Source organism: Triturus cristatus, chromosome 1_2, assembly GCF_964204655.1.
Source record: "Triturus cristatus chromosome 1_2, aTriCri1.1, whole genome shotgun sequence".
In the NCBI taxonomy this organism is placed as follows: domain Eukaryota; kingdom Metazoa; phylum Chordata; class Amphibia; order Caudata; family Salamandridae; genus Triturus; species Triturus cristatus.
The window spans coordinates 541743110-541760811 of NC_140580.1; positions in this window are offsets into that span (position 1 = coordinate 541743110).

Below are 17702 nucleotides of genomic sequence, written 5' to 3' on the forward strand. Positions count from 1 at the left end.
CTAGCCAGTCAGGCAGACAAAGTAGAGCACTCACGAGGCGCTAGGGCGGGAGAGCAGGCAGGTAATGCTGGGTCAGATCAGCAGTCAGGGGCACTCATCAGTATAGGACAGCTGTTCCTGGAAACAGGCAACCCTCATAGCGCGGCACTCCTCCTGGCATACAGTCTACAATCCAGTACAGGCTCTCACTGGCCCTGTGGACAGCAGAGGGGAAACAGATGGGCACAGGGGCCAGCACACAGGCCCTTGCGACGGTACCTCCTGGCAGTATGTCTCCTCACATTCAAGTCCACGCTCCGTCTGAGCATATGGTGGCACAGCCCCCCTATATATACACCCCTCCTCCTACCTACCAGAAAGGGCTAGAACCTTCCAGAAGGCTCCTGGCAGTTTAAGTCCCAACTGTCACTGTGGGGGAGGTGTAGGGCACCCTGTAACTTCAGACACTAGACCACTAACCCACCTCAGTCAGGCGGCACATGTGTAGACAGGAATGGCATCCATTTTAAAAGTGACATTTTACACAATGGTAAAAATAAACCTGCGTACACCATTGTATAAAATTTAACATTTGTATTTCAAATACATCATGACATGTTGATTCCCACAAAAGCGAAAAAATTCAGGGAAAAAGGGCCAAGTCCAACAGGGACGAACTGAGGCACCTTCACGCACTCCGACTCCCCTATTCCATCCTTCACCAATTGGTCATAGGGCAAGGGCAGAGGTATCCTGCGGCAGTGGGTGGCTTGCACCCCGTTCTTTCAGCCAGCGACCTTTACAGCCGTGCGCATAGATAGGAGGACCTGCTTTGGTCCCTTCCACAGCGGCTCCAAACTCTTCTTCCGGCAGAAATTTCGAATGAAGCCATCCAGGCTGGATGTCATGTCCGGGCCCCTCTGGTGTAGGTGGCAGGGCTTTCCGGACCGGTTGGTTAATAGAACGCAAACTTTCAGTTAACTGACAAAGATAATCTATTAACAGTTGGTACCCAATATCTGAAAACTGCCGAGGGCGCGGGATGCCCCAGACATTTGCCAGACGTCCAAACACGACCTCGTACGGTGACAATCCTGTCCTAGAATGTGCTGTTGTTCTTATTGACAAAAGAGCTAATGGTAAAGCAACAGGCCACTGTAACCCTGTTGTCTCCTGAATCTTAGCCAATTTTAACTTGAGAGTACCTTTGTACCTCTCAACCAGTCCTGCTGACTGGGGGGTGATTGGCAGCATGAAATTTCTGATTGATACTCAAACAATCACATATTAGCCGGATTACCCTGGCATTAAAATGACTTCCGCTATCACTCCAAATCAAACGAGGCAAGCCGAAACGAGGAACGAACTTCTTCAGGAGTACCTTGGCAGTCGTAATGGCTGTATTGTCTTTAGTGGGATAAGCCTCAACCCATTTACTGAAAGAACAAACAACCACCAACACGTACATCAAATTATTACACCTGTCTAGTTCTATGTAGTCCATCTGGAGGACCTCAAAGGGGAAAGTAGGTGGTGCAAAATTACCGGGTGGTGTAGGGGTACCTTTTCTAGGTTTGTGCATCATGCACACGATACAGTATTTCACTAAATGTGCAGCTGTTTACGAAATGTTATCATTCTGCCATACAGGGTCTACCAACTTGAAAATACCTTTAGCACTGATATGGGCTGGGCCATGGGCCATCGTGACCACAGGGAGAACATATGCATCTGGCAACATCCATCTCTGTTTCCCTGACTTATCAATCCAACATCCCTCATCGTTCAATTGTACTGTACTATCTTGCCATATTGCTAATTCTTCTATTGTAGCCTCACTTTGTATCTCTTTCACGTTCTCAAGCAAATACTCAAACATGGTAACTTCAGGCACCCACTTAGCGGTACCTGCTAGAAACATTCTCTTCATTTTAGTCCGTGCCTTTTCCTTAGCTGTCTGATTAGCAAAAGCATTTCCCCTACCTACACCATCAGTATTTTTTCAATGAGCGCTACACTTTACTATTGCCAACTTCTTAGGGAGTGTCAAAGCAGACAAAAGCCTCAATATAAGGTGTCTATATTGGATCTTTGTACCATGGGAAGTAGGGAACCCTCTCTCTCAGCCCCGAGTCGCCCAAAATTGTGCGCAACCCTGAAGGCATACTGGCTGTCTGTATAAATACTGTCCCTCGCTCAATTCACAAGCTCGAATAAGGGCGGCTAACTCAGCTGCTTGGGCTGACTGATAAGAAACTTGTGATGTCTCTATGACTGTACGCAATGTGGCGATATCATAAGCAGCATAAGCAGCAGTTGTAGTACCATCTGGTAATTTGAAACAAGAGCCATCAACATTTAGTTCCCCTTGTGGGTCAGGTAAGGGGATGTTGGAAAACAAGGCAGTATCTGTGAGGCCTGCACAAATAACATCTCACATTTGTCCTTCACTGGGAACCAAACACCCTATTGTAGCGCTTGACTCTCAGAGGGGAGTATTGCAGAGCAGTCTAAGGCATACTCAAGGGAGGTGGTGTGGGCTAGTAATCGCCATTACAGGTGCGTAAAAATAACACTCAATAATTGATTGTCCAGTCTGTACTTTGCTTTATAAAAGTTAGAGTACATTTATTGAACACACACACTACTTAATACTATGCACTAATTTACAAATATACATAAGCTGTTGGAATTACTTTGTGACATTACATTTCCACCCCTCCTGCAGGGGGGCTCTAGTACCACCACTCCCATGTATGCACATCACCTTGCCCCCTAATGCAGTGAGCTGACACAACCTGGAGCGAGGGCTTTGCCAACTGGCACCATCCCAGTGGCGACCCACGCCATCATCTCAACAAGCATTAAAAATAGGTACACCTGCATTGGGGACTCATAACCCTGACTGAGCATTGTATGCATACAGTATGCACCTCTACATCTTAGTAGCTAACAGTCTCGGTTGTTCCTCCCCTAATGCAGTAGCAAGAATACATGTTTGGGCATCACTTTAAATGAGGTACTTTTCATAGCTGATAACAGTTGTAATGCAGTGCAATCACCGCCTCTAAAAGGCATCACAGGTAAAATCACAGGATTAAGCATTTACAGCCAGACACCCTAGCAAGAATGTCTGGCAACATAACCCCACTTGGCTTATGACACCACCTTACACAGGTACTTCACATTACACGTGTGACTTACAGTCCCTCTAAAAGAAATAACCTTGGTAAATGCACTTCTCGTGCAGTTGCACATCTTCACCTCCAGGGGATGCCCTTCTCCAGACATCCTCAGCACAGCCTTTCACACATTGAGAAAATCCTTCAGGCACCCCCCCAGCTGTAGAACGAAAGTTACAGCCCAGGGGAAAAGTAATTGCTGGCTGAGCCCTTGAGGGGTTGTTTCTTTTAAGTCCTCATGAGACTTAGAGAGGGACGTTCTTCCATCGTGCTGGGGGAGCCTGCGTTGCTCCTGCAGCTCCCCCTGCACCCTGTCACACATTTAGCAATGACACAGTCCTCCTGGGGCCACCACAAGCCAAAGAAAAGTTGTTTTCACTTGCAGGTCAGTCCGGGCCTACAAGGCATTACGGGGCGCTTCTCCTTGGCTCCGTGAATATTCTAGCAACGGCTCCCCCACTGCGCTGGGAGAGCCACGCGGTGGGCCTCCGGTCGCGTCTTTCCTTCGTTGGAGGGTCTGGTCCCACCCGGACCCCAGGTGAGTGATACAGTTCGGGGAGCCCCCTCCGGCTGTTCCTGACGTTTTAAGGGCCTGGTCCTACCTGGGCCCCTCATACCGCCTCTCCGGGGCCCCGGTCCCACCCAGGCACCCCACGTCCTATATACGTTGGAGGGCAGCTCGGGGAGCCCTCCCCCAGCTGCCCTCGTTGGTTCCCCGACTGGCCAGCACCCTCGCATGCTGCCTTGGGAGCCGGCATGTCTCTTCTGGTCTGCCCGCTCCTGCAGGCAGACGCAAGGCAGCCTCCGGCCGGGTGGGTCTTTGGGGACTGAGACGGCACTCCCCCCGCCTTCCTGCTGCCACGGGGAACTCCACGACTTTTGTTTTCGCGGGGGCGCGACGGCGCTCCCCTGCCTCCATTTTCGGCGGGGGCCAGGGTGGGCTCCTGGCACCCCACGGGGCATGTTCACGGGGAGCGCGACGGCACTCCCCGACTTAACTTCTGGTGGGGGCAGCGCCCAGGACCTGATCCACCCCGGGGGCACATCCAAGACCGGCGGCGGAGCCCCACGCGCTTCGTCGTCGGTTTTCCCTGAGGACAAGATTGCCTACCTTCTGGGGGGCATATCTCAGCCCCCAGGGGACCGATCTTCATTATCTTGGCCTCTTCCTGCTCCTGGTGGCACTCCCCAGCCACTGGGAGCACTTTCCTTCACCCTCTTGATCTCCAGGAGGGTGACTGCAGCAGGGAGCTGCTTTCCCTAGCTCCCCGCGCCAGCCTCTCACCTGGCTCTCCTCCTGGGCCTCTCTTCTTGTTGTGCAGGGCTGGGCCTCCGATGCTACAACTTGGGGCGGAAGGTCATTAATTCAGCCTGGCAGGGTCAGCCCCAGCCAGGCCCTGGTTATGAGCTGACTCAGAGAAATATGACATTTCTGGATGACCCAAAAGCAGAACAAATATGACGTTGGACTCTGCAGAATACTTCTTCTCACATGGGTTACAGTGGACTTTGGTGCGTGTCTGGAATATGTAGGCCCTAGGAAAGTAAAACTGGACCATGTGCACCCCATCCTCATAGGAGAATAATGCAATAAAAACAGTAAAGCACACTGACTTTCCCTCAAATGTTTCTTCCCATTGTAGAAAGCCTATTCTATGTCCCCACCCAGCTCTGCATAAGTCCTGCCACAACATTCACTTTGTAGCTGCTCGTGGGCTGCGCATGCTAGGAATCTCCCCTGCACAGTCCTTACACTTGTGCACATGTATGTACACCAGGCGCGCAACACCCATTGGACTCACAGGGCTTCAGCCCCCCCGTCGTGTGTGGCAGCCCGGGAGGAGACAGCTTTCCAGGGCACACACAGCCGCACCCGAGCACTTCCAGGTCTTTAAAAGACCATTTGCATGTTAATGAGGCCTCGCTGTTGTTTCACCCCTTCTAAGAGCCCCTGCAGCTCCACTCTGCCTATGGCTTAAAAGATTCAGCCCCCCCCCCCCCGAAATTTTTTCTTAGCCCCCCCCGAAATTTGGCTCTAGTTGCGCATCTGATGTTCACACCGGTGCCCCTTGCTCTGGCTGCAGCGCCGTGGCCTACTCACGCCAGGAGGACACCGGTAAAATACACATGCAGTCCCTTTCATCATGAGTTCACTGTGGGTGAGTCCCAACTTATGAGGCTCTCCCACAGTAAAAGCTCAACAAATAGGTGTTCAAAAAGCGAAAAATCTGGGAGGCTCAGATGGTCAGAACCATCTTCTAACAGGGAACATCAGTCAAGTCTACCTGTCCTTTCGTATCTTCTTCTGTCCGGAAGATACAATCATGTTTCTCATTTTCATCATTTTCAGAAAGGAGGGGTAGTAAAATGGCTGGATTTAGAGTAGCGCACCTTTTGATCATAATATGCTTAGTGAGCAGTGTTAATTCATAGCCTGTCAGACGTGCACTGGTAAGGTGCTGTGTCTTGATCTCATTCAAACGTGTATCCACAGCATGGGCTACCATGATTGAGAGATCAGTATCAAGCACAAGTCCAGCCGATTGTCGTATCGAGATAGCCGCAGCCACGACCGCTCTTAGACAGCTCGGGAGGGCTCGTGCGATGGGGTCAAGAACAGCAGAGAAATAAGCACAGTGCTGTTGCTTATCTCCAAATTTTTGTGTTAAAACAGATAGCGCGCATCCGGCCATCTCATGGACGTACAACACAAATGGTTTAGTGTGGTCTGGAGTGCCAAGTACTGGAGCCGAACAAAGCGCAGCTTTCAATTGCTCAAAAGACTGCTGACATTCAGGCGTCCAAGGCAGGGGCTCATGCACATCTTTTAATGTTAGAGCAAGCAGGGTCTTAATTAGTAGCGAGTAGCTAGGTATCCACTGCCGACAGTAGGATGTGATACCTATAAAAACGCGCACATCCTTCTGAGTTTGTGAAACATGCATTTTAACAATGGTACTAATGCGCTCAGGAGTCAATCTCCTACCCTCCTTCGACAGTAGGTGACCTATATAGGTTGAAATATTTTTTTGAAATTGAAATGATCTTTATTGCATAATTAATAAAAAAAATTGCAATGAGAAAAATACATTAAAACGCACCTGTGCAAAAACGCATGAAACAACTTATTTCATTGCAGTGAGATTAATTTAAAACCTTTAAAAATTAACAGTATGTTTATACTATTATTCTATTTATACTATTTATGAAAAGTAAAAAAATTTAAATCACATGTACTATGCAAAGATTGAGATAAAATTAAAGGGCCTATGGCTTTGAACTGGCAATTGTTAGAATAATACTATTTTTCTACTCACTATACCCTGGGATTCATGACAAATCTAACAATGAAGGCTAGTATAATCATCGTAATAAATGAAGAGTTTTTAAAGTTGGAACAATACTTGACAGATAAAGATTATGCAACTAGTTCTATATTTTGAGTTGAAGCGTTTGAAATCAATTCATGTGCTAGCAGATAGATTTAGCATGACTTTTGCAATACTCATAAAACGTACCAGTCTATATGCGAATTGAATGTATCCTCCTTCAAAACAGGCTTTTAATGCTTGTCTGCATGTTCGAATCTGTTTTTGGTTCCAAAGAGGTTTTAGTAGTTGTTTGCGCTCTTTCTCTAAACCTTTGCAACTGCACAGTAAATGCAGAACGTCTTCTTTAGGGTCGCCACAGAACCTACAGTTCGTTGTCGCAGGTAAGATTCCTTCACGCCCCTTGAGAACTCTGTTCCTGAATAGGCTTGTGGCAAGGATCTAGTATAACTCTGGATAAAAACCACCCATGGACCCTCCTGGTAAGTGTGGCTTTATCTTCTTCCAGAGATAGTATCTTTACTGTTTTATTTACGAGCTTCTTGAAGCATTTGTGAGTCCCATTAGTTTTCCAGAGGTATTGTAGTGCGAGAGAGCTTATTGCTGTCTGAAGGTAGACCACTGATGGGCTATCTTTGTTCCTTTCCAGCCCTTTCCATAAATGTAAATTCAGGGTACCTGTCTCAGCTCTTTTTATTTGTGCCAGTATTTGGTATAGGCACCCTTACGTGCTATTTGTTGTTTTTCTAAATAGGTGACCTCCTGTTGACAATACTGAGATTTGGAAAGGGAAACTTTATGTCTGGCTGTGCCAAATGCAACAACAATTTAACTGTACTATCCCTGCAACCTTGTTCCGTGTCAGAAGCGATAAGGAGATCATCAACATACTGAAGCAATAAATTACCTGTAGGTAGCATAAGGGAATCCAATTGGGTCTTTAAAGCTTGACTATAGATACTTGGACTCTCAGTATAGCCCTGAGGAGCGCGACAGAATCTAAAGCTTCTGCCAGCTAGTGTAAAACCGAACAAAAACCTGCTGTCTGGATGGATAGGAACACTAAAGAATGCATTTTTCAACTCAATGACAGAAAATAATTTTGCAGTGGAAGGAATCATTGTCAAAAGAGTAGGAATGTCAGGGACCACAGGAAACTGGGGAACTACTATTTTATTAACTTCGCGCAAATCAATCACAAAACGATAAACATCTTCATGATCATCAGAGGAACCCGAAAGTGTCCTTTTAAGAATGGGAAGAATGGGACTATTACAAATATTAGCAGTCGTCTCCTTAACCACTCCTTTCTCAATCAAATCCTGTACAATTTGCAATAAAGCTCGCTCACCTGCCTGCGGTATTTTATACTGAGGGATATGAGGCAGAATAGCATTGTCTTTTAACTTGGATCTAAACGGGCAGTATCTGTAACAGTCCCTCATCTGTGTCACCTGTTGCCCACAGAGTGGCACATCCTCAACAGGAAGCGACGCATCTTTGGACAGACACTGTTTAGCGCGTACCCCATCCGGACCCATTGTCATGTAAACACCTGCCGGGGAACAGTAAATGGTAGCATGCAATTTCTTCAACAAATCCAAACCCATCAAGTTTTCTCCACAATTAGATGTCAACAAGAATGGCGAATCCACAGTGAAAGGACCAATAGTCAATGCAAGAGGTCTTGAAATGGGGCTTACAACCGGTACACCAGAGAAACCTTCTGAAACATTATTATGGCCAGACAGAGCCGCCCCAGGGACCAAAGAATGAGAAATAGAACTGTTTGTTGCACCTGTATCCACCAAAAATTCCTTAGCCAAGGCATGCAAATCCGCAGTAACATAAGGACCGCATTGATCTACAGGTATCGGAAGTGGTCCCTCAATCTGTCCCTGGCTGTCCTAGCTGTAAGACATTCCTGTCACCTCATCCATATCATAATCATCATGATAATACTGTGCACTCTGTGAGGCCACAGCATGTTGAGCCCTGTCCGCTCCACCAGCTCCACGACCCCGTCCACGAGAAGCTCGTCCTCTTAGGACTGCCACCTTCTGCAACAACACGGGACACTCACTACGCCAGTGTCCCTCCTCTTTACAATACGCACACTGGTTCGGCCATAAAGGCGTAGTATTTGGCTGCCTGCTAGTGAGTGGAAGCTGCCTGGCCAAACCACCACGTCCTCTACTATTCCCTCTAGAAGCCTGCTGCAACAACACCTTTGTCTTCAAATCCTTGTGCTTCTTCTCTGTCCTCTCCATGCAAGCATACCTCACTGGACTCCCCAGGGTGTCTTGTTTTCTGAAATGTGTGGGTTTGGTAGGTTTCCCTAGATGGCCGCGAACCCGGGGCCAAAAACCCAGGTGCCCCCCCCCCCGCAAAACCAGGTTGTTTTATGATAGGTAATTCTGAAGTCTCCACAATACGTTGTGGGCCCTTGCCTGTCGCTGGAACTTGACCCACCCACACGAGTGAGGTACCATTTTCATCGGAAGACCTGGGGGAACACTGGCAAATTTGTGTCAGCCCAGTGATCCTACAATTTTCCCACACAGAAATTTGAGAAACAATTTGATTTTTTCATCAAAATTTGAGGTTTGCAGGGGACTTTGGGGTATGCGGGGTGGGTGAAATTTTGTGGATCCACGTAGATTCCAGAACTTTCCAGCACAGAAACGTGAGAAAATGTGTTTGTTTTCTTACAAAGTTTGAGGTTTGCAAGGGATTCTGGGTAACAGAACCTGGTGAGAGCCAGACAAGTCACCCCATCCTGGATTCCCCTTGGTGTCTAGTTTTCAAAAATGTATTGGTTTGCTAGGTTTCCCTAGGTGCCGGCAGATCTAAGGCTTAAAATCTACAGCTAGGCACTTTGCAAAAAAAGGGTCAGTTTTCAGTGTAAAAATGTGGTGTGTCCACGTTGTGTTATGGGCCATTTCCTGTTGTGGGCACTAGGTGTACTCACACATGTGAGGTACTATTTTTATCAGAAGACTGGAGAATGCGGGGTTGGTGGAATTTTGTGGAGCCATGCAGATTCAAGAACTTTCGATCACTGAAATTTGAGGAAAATGTGGGTTTTTTTAAAACAAAATTTGAGGCTTGCAAGGGATTCTGGGTAACAGAGCCTGGTGGGAGCCAGACAAGTCACCCCATCCTGGATTACCCCCGGTGTCTTGTTTTAAAAAATGTATAGGTTTTTTAAGTTTCCCTAGGTGCCGGCAGAGCTAGGGTTCAAAATCTACAGCTAGGCACTTTGCAAAAAAAGGGTCAGTTTTCACTGTAAAAATGTGGTGTGTCCACGTTGCGTTTTGGGCCATTTCCTGTCCTGCCCAAACAAGTGAGAAACCATTTTTATCTGGAGACTTTGGGAATGCTGGGTGGGGGGAAGTTTGTGAATCTACGCATATTCCAGAACTTTCCATCACTGAAATGTGAGGATTTTTTTTTTTTTACAAGGTTTGGGGTTTGCAAGGGATTCTGGGTAACAGAACCTAGTGACAGCCACACACAAGTAACCCCATACTGGATTCCCCTTGGTGTCTAGTTTTCAAAAATATACAGGTTTCCTAAGTTTCCCTAGGTGCCGGCTGCGCTAGGACCCAAAATCCACAGGTAGACATATTCCGAAAAAAGTCAGTGCCTAGTGGGCTTTCTTACGCCCTTCGGAGGGTGGAAATCGGGAGCTATTGCCCCGATATCCCCCAAGGGGAGGCAGAAAGACTGTGGCATCTTTTTTGGTGGGTGGGGGCATTGGCATGCCAATTCTGGGCAGCCCCCATCCCGAACTTTCAAAAAAAAATCCCTGGTGGCTAGTGGGCTTTCTGCCCCCCGGGGGGCAGATAAGGGGCTATTGCCCCATCTGTCTCCCAGGGTGGGCAGAAAGACTGTAGCATTTATTCTTTGGGGTGGGGGCATTGACATGGCCATTCTGGGCAGGTCCCACCCGTACATATATATAAAAAAAATCCCTAGAGCTTAGTAGGGCTTTCTGCCCCCCCCCCCCGAGCAGATCAGGGGCTATTGCCCCGATCTGCCTCCTGAGGTGGCAGAAAGTATTTTGTTTTCTTTGGGGGGTAGGGTGGAGGCATTTGCATGCCCATTCTGGGCAGCCGCCACCCCGGGCCTATAAAAAAAATCCCCTGGCGTCTATGGTGCTTTCTGCCCCCCTGGGGGGCAGATTGAGGGCTACTGCCCCATCTGCCCCCAGGGGGGGGAGAAAGACTGGAATTTTGTGGGGGGGGGCATCGGCATGCCCATCTTGGGCAGCCCCCACACCGAAATTCATCAGGGAAAAAAAACTGGCGTCTAGTGGACTTTCTGGCTAGAATTTAGCTGGGGGGGTGGGGAGGCATTGTTATGCCCATCTTGGGCAGTCCCCACCCCTATAGTATTACAAAAAAAAATCCCTGGATCTAGTGGGCTTTCTGCCCCCTCGGAGGAGCAGATTGGGAGCCACTGCCCCCATCTGCCTCCAAGGGGGGGGCAGAAAGGCTGTTTATGCCTATTATTAATTGGGGGAGCAAAGGCCCTTGCCTAAGGGGCCCCTCCCCGCTCTCTGGTGGCTTGTGGGTGGATCCCTGCTTGAAGATCGCCCTCCTGGGGTGATCCCCAAGCAGGGATCTACTTGGGAGGGGTACAATTGGAAAGGGGAGATACTCCCCTTCCCAACGATACCTCTCCCGTCTTTTCACGTGCTCAGGGTGCAGTGATAGCCTCCTGAGCATGTAGAAAGTGAAACTGAAATGAGCCTCTTGGCTCATTTCAGTTTCAGTTTCACTGAAATGACGCCAGCACGACATGCGAGCTGATCGTCATTTCAGGGAAACCTAAGAAACAGCCTCAGGAGCTGGGGCAGCTCTTCCCCGCTTCCCGAGGCTGTTGTGGGGGAAAGGAAATCCCTCTGGTGCCCGCACCAGAGGGATTTCCTGTGCCATGTGACCGGATGGCCAGGGGCCATCCGACGCACCGAAGGGGTTAAAGACTATTTGTTTAAATAATCATTTATTTATTGATTGATTAACCTGGTAGGTATCCTATGCATGAAGGTATCCTATGCATGAACGTCATGTGTAAAGAAAAAGAATCAGTGGGGAAGGTATAGGTTGACAAGAAGAAAGATAATTTGTTAGGCTGGTGACACTAGGGAGAGCTTGGGACAACATTGAACCCCAGTGCCAAGTAGCATGTAATGCTGGTATCAAGATTTTTTCGAAGAGGAAGAGGTAGTGAAGGTTCCCTAGAATTTTTTGCAATGACTTGGGACATCTTAGAGGGCTCAAGAAAAGAATTGTACATAAAAGGAGACCAAATGGATAATCCATAAAGTGAGGCTAATAAGTCATCTAATGAAAGACACTTGAGGGAGAAATTGGAAATGTTACCAAAGACAGGCATCATTGAATCATCAGATCGGGTGGCACCAATAGTTTTGTGTAGACCTGCACGACCTTATTAAAAAATATTGCAGTAAATCAGTATCCGCTTCCAAATATTCCAGAGGCCTTGGCTGTACTGGGATGTGCAGGAGGGATAGATTTGTAATTTGCTTAAGACTAGGTGACATTGGAAGAAGCAGATGTGTTTCAGTGAGAAATGAAAAATGTGTTGGCTGGCACTGACAAAGTAACAATGTTCTTCCTAAACCACAAGACATTTTAATTAACCGGTGATATGAAGGAGGGAGGACATGATGCAATGTTGACGTAGGTCCTGTGAAGACTGGATGGGGTGGCTTGACTATAAAGGCAGAAAAATATCAGTTTAGAGTATGCACAGTTGAATATTTGGCCTGTATCATAACTAGAAAAGGGGTATTAGACGTACTAGTGCCTAAAACAAGAGGAGGACATTTTATTTTGGGTCTTCCTTAGGTATTACTCCAGGTAGGTAAGGGATTTTGTATGTATTGTTAGTCCTGAAAGTCTGAAAGGGCTAAAAGAGATTTATCCCAGACTGACAAGACATGTGAAGCAGGTATTGTATTTTCTTCAAGCAGCAAACTAGAGCGATGGGTGCCTGCATGCAGATGGGCAAACCAATGCTTCCAATTAGTTTATGAACTTACCTATGGTGGTATAATGAGATCATGAAACAAAGCAAGTGTTCTCATCTAAAGCTTTGGATCCTTGGCTACACTAATGATGTCTCGCTGGAGGAAGGGGGTTGATGGAATAGGATTTCCAGGTGGGCTATGTCACAGGTATGTGGACTAGAGCTGTTGACTGCTTGTCGAGGTTGCCCTTAGGGAGCAAAGTGGTGAGGATCACAGCAAAAAGATTGAGGAGAAGATCATGCTGGTAAGACCAAAGGCCATCTGAGAAGGTTAGTAAAACATGGCACTGGTAGGAGTTGAAGAGGTGAAAAGAGTAGAGGAGCCTGATAGAAGAATGGTCTTTCAAAAGAAAGTTGGGAGATGGGGAGGAGGAACTTGGAAGCGTGAAAGAAGAACTGAATGAAAGGATGCACATTTCAAACTTTTCTCCTGTGTCATTGAAAGGGGAGGAAGAATGGTGGCTATAAAGTACAACAGGAGTTGAGTGAGAAGATTGTGCAATGCTATCAAAAATATAAAGCAAGGTGTGATGATTAAGAGGTTTGCTTGGAAAATTATTTGGCATTATGGGAACTAGGTATGCATGAAGACACCTATGTTAGTAGAAAAGGGCAATCACAATTCTCGTTACCAAGGAATACTGCGGACGTGAGGAAGAATATGGTGGCACTGGACAATGGGGAATTTGACACATGCCTTGGTGTGTAAAGCCTCACAAGTAAGAGGTGACGTTGTGCAAGGTGAGAAACTTGAGGGTGAGGCAGTGGTGAAAAATAGTGATGGATACATAAGGACAAAAAACAGTGATTTTCACTTCCATTTTCAGTCATATTAATATTCGTTTTGCTCAGTTTCCAAAAAGTGTGTAATTTATTAGCACATTTTTACATTGTAGGAAACCCTTCAATGGTCCCAGGGGAATCATGGGTTATAGGACTCGGACAGTATCAATCATAGTCCAGTTACTTTTAGTGCTTTGGTTCTTAACCTTACTATTGGGCACGGAACTGAGCATCAAGTACACATCTTTAGCACCTGACCATCAGTGTAATGAAGTTGACCTGTTCAAGTCTTACTCATGTAGGTGGTGTGAGGTTAGAGACAACTCAAGAAACAACCAACAAGAGTCAATAATTCAATTTCCAACCAATGCTTGTGCTATGGAAAAGAGGTATTTAACTCAAATCTATCACAGTATAATTCCATACATAATGTTCCAGAAACAGCAAATTATACCAGGTAATATCAATACCCTTCAACGATATAACAAATCCTACAATTTGGATATTTCCTCAAGCCCAAACATCCAAACAAGCTAAGTGTCCACACCTTGTTTTCTTGGTGGGCATGTATTTCTTGTTGCAAGCCCATTGGACAATGAGGCTGTTGTCCAGCACTCAATAGTTTCTTTTTTTTGGGTGGGGGGACTTTGGCGGCATGGCTTCTTAGCACTTACTTCTTGTAATGGAACTGAGCTGGATAAGAATTCTTCAGTAGGCTGCATCCAACAGGTTATACGGTTCCTCTCCCACTGTTAGAACACTAATGGGCCTCACCCTTACAGAGTGACGCAGGTCCTTCCCAGATATGACAATGGGCAATAGGTATCTTCGACCCGCCCCGCCTTGGCTCCTCCATGGCCTCTCACCTTCTGAGCAGCATCTCAGTTGCGGCTCCTCCGCTAAGGCAGAGGAGCAGCACCCCACTCCTTCAGCACTGAAGTGAAGTAAAGTAACTAACGTTAATATGATTCTATGTTTCCTTCTGCTTCAGCTTTGCATTTGGGGCGGGGCTGCTCCAACGACAAAGGAGCAGGGGAGGAGTGGTTTGCCCACTGCTATGTGCACATGACTGTTTAGCCGGCCCGAGATCATGCGCACTTTGCATCTTCTCCTTGCAGGCTGCATTACAGCCTGCATGGAGAACATGCCCAGGCCCACATTCCCTGGCTGAGCACCGATCCACGGCATTTCAACCAACCATGTGATTGGCTATCTGGAGGCTATCTGGAGTGCTTCCTGTTGCTTCCTGAATCCTTCTGCTGCTGGACCGGAGTCAGGAAGAAGAGGACGGAGGAGAAGCGGCAGCCGGCCAGTCGTCACAGGTAAGTGGTGTTTGTGTTTTTTAAAAACTTTTTTCAGCCCCCTGCTCTCACCACCTGGGTCTGGTAGCAGCCGCTACTGCAGCATCTTCCTTGTGCAATGGCACTTGCAATGTTCCTCCTCAAATAAGGATCCAGACAGCCTCTCCTGACAATCTTGATCAAAGACCCCAGGCTTCTGGTTCTGTACCTGGTAAGGGGAGTTGGCAGTGGTAACCACAACTCTGGTGCACAAGAGTTTCTCAGTCACCACTGGTGTAGAGACCCAGGTGTCTGGTGGAGAAATGTTGGCACATTGGCTGGAGGTTTCTGTACCTTTTTTATACTGGTAATGCAGACAATATTTGTGTACTCTAAAATCAGTTCAAGGCAGTTCTGCTCCATTTGCTTATTTCACACAGACTGCTTCAACCAAGGTCTTTGTCAAAGGTACCAGCAGGAAGCATTAGGCTGCTAGGTAAGCTGACAGAATTTTATGCATTAGTTCCAAAGGCATCAAGTCAGAGATATGGGTAAGCCATTGATATAGATTCCTGCACCAGACTCAATTTTTAAAGGTACTTAGCATTAGCCAGATTTCAATTATTCCCTTTTGTCAGCTTTTAATGAGTTGTTTTACGTTTGAACAACGTTTTCTTGTTAGTTTCTCAGCAGCATTCGAGACATAACTCCCGCCTGGACTTGTTGGGGTGCCCAGCGGTGACGAGGTGGCTCCTTCCGGGCCAGTGAAGTGCCTCCTATTGGACAGACTGCGGCGCGGGGACCTGCTGGAGAGTTGGGTCGTTGGAATGGTGCCGTGCTCCTGCTGACGCTCCGAGCTTCACGGTGCTGCCGGCCCAACTCCCGACGGTGCAAGGCGGTCTTCCGACCTGCTCGGGCGACTGGTGTCAGAGGAGCGGAGATCAGCCTGGGAGCGAGCACTGCCCTCACGGGTTCTGGTGAGGCCTTGTGGCAGCTTGCCGTGGGCTTGACTGCCTGACCTGGCTCTGGCCGCACTGCGAGGGTTCCTAGCTGCTGAGGTTGAGCCCTGTGGGAACGTCCTTCCCCCCTTGCCTTTCTGCTGTTGGAGGCTATTGATTCTGCCCGTTAGTGCCTGGCCTGCGGTGTTCCTTGCTGTGGACGGGCTAGGGGTGGCGGCAGAGGAGCACGCTGCTGGAGTCCAAAGCCAAGGTGAGGCCAAGACGCAATTCCGCTGGGTGGAGGCCCCCCGCCCCCATATTTCCCTGCTCTTTCTTCTCTTCAGGGTCTTGAGGGTACAGGGGCCACTGTGGTGCGGCCGGTGCAGCATATATAGGAGGATTACATGCGAGGGATCAGTGGAGGTCTGCCCGGCCTGGCCCTCGGGCTGAGGCCGTCCATCTACTGGGGCCAGCAGCAGAGTGAACTTGGAAGCCAGAGGCAAGGATAGGAATTGTTAATTGCAGCAGTACCCAGCGGGGTGCCCCAATAACATTCAGTCGTGGTGAGCTCACTAGAACCAGGGTGACGCTCCCTGGGCCCTCAGCTGCAGCGTCCCCTGCCAGGCCCTTGGTGGTGGGGCCGTGGGGGCTTGTGAACTGGCCTCCCACCTGCACAGCAGATTGGGGCCCTCCGGGCTGTACCCGGGGGCTTTGAGAAACATCCGGGGATTGAAATTTTGCCACCTGAATGCCGTGGGATGGCCTGGTGCCCCTGCGGTTGGTGGGCAGCAGTGAAGGCTGGTGAGTGGGCCATTCTGTTGGACACATTTACTTGTACTCTGCATCTCGTCCTCCCCTGGGCCCTTCCCCTCTGCATGCTCACCGGAGATTGGCTGCCGGCTGGGCCTTGGGTGGACTGTGCCCCCCCGGGTCACCCCAGGGCCCTGGTATGGGACCATGCTTTATTCCCTTCCTGTCACACACCTAGATGTCTGGCCCTGAAGAATGGGATGGGCAAAAGTACTGTCACAACCCCAGTCCATACAAAAATGGACCAATATATGGTCCCGCCAACCGACCCTCACAAGACGGTGGAGGGCGACCACCTTGGCACAGCGGGGAGCTGCAGCCTTCGATGTAGTCCTTAAGGCCATACAGCACTACAGAGAAACCGTGGAGTCTAAGGTGGACGGCCTCCGTGTGGATTGCTCCCTGCTGCACCAGGACCTCTGGAATGTGGTGGACAGAACTACAGAGGTAGAGACACAAGTATCTAGTGCTGAAGATGAGATCACCTCCCTTAAGAGCCAGATGTCTAAGTTGTCTGCTTCGGTGTCATCACCAATGGAGAGAGCGGAGGATGCCGAAAATAAATCGCAGCATAATAATCTCCGCCTTATTGGTTTGCCCGACTCGGTGGAGCAGCGGAGCCTCAATGGGGTACTGGAGGACTGGTTTAAGACATAAATGCCTGAAAACAAAATTTCTGCTTTCTTCATCAATGAAAGAGCACACCGCTCCCTGGTGCCGAGGCCCCCGTCAGGGGCTTCTCCGCTGCCTGTGATTCTGAGGGTGCTTAATTTTAAAGAACAGGACGTTATCCTGCAGGAGGCCTGCACTCGCCCAGACCTGCGGTTTGACAATTCTAAGGTTCTCCTGTTTCCTGATTATAAGACAGCAGTGCAGCAGCGGTGGCACTCTTTTGCCGAAGTGAAGCAGAAACTCAGCACACTTGATCTGCACTACATGCTTCTGCTCCCCGGTCATCTTAAAGTCTTCTCCCAGTCCAGTACTCTCTTCTTTGGCACACCGGAACAGGCCTGGGAGTGGGCGATAGATTGGTGGTTGCTGTGGATGCCGCCTCTTCAACTGCATCAGTCGGGTGGCGCAGTGAAGCATGCCCTGTCACTGCGCCACTGGCGGCAGAGAGGTGGGCGGTCCCGCTCTCAGAAATCCCAGGTTGAGCGGGGGGAGGTGTGGAGGCCTCCGGCTCGGCTCCAGAGGACATGTGGAAAACGTGTAATATTTTACATTAGCATAAGCAACAGCCATTTTGGCTGTGGTGTCCATTTCATTTCCTTCATAATTCTTTCGTCCTCTGCTGTTTGCCTTTTCACTCTGCTTGTGTCATCTTTTTTAGTTGACCTCCTG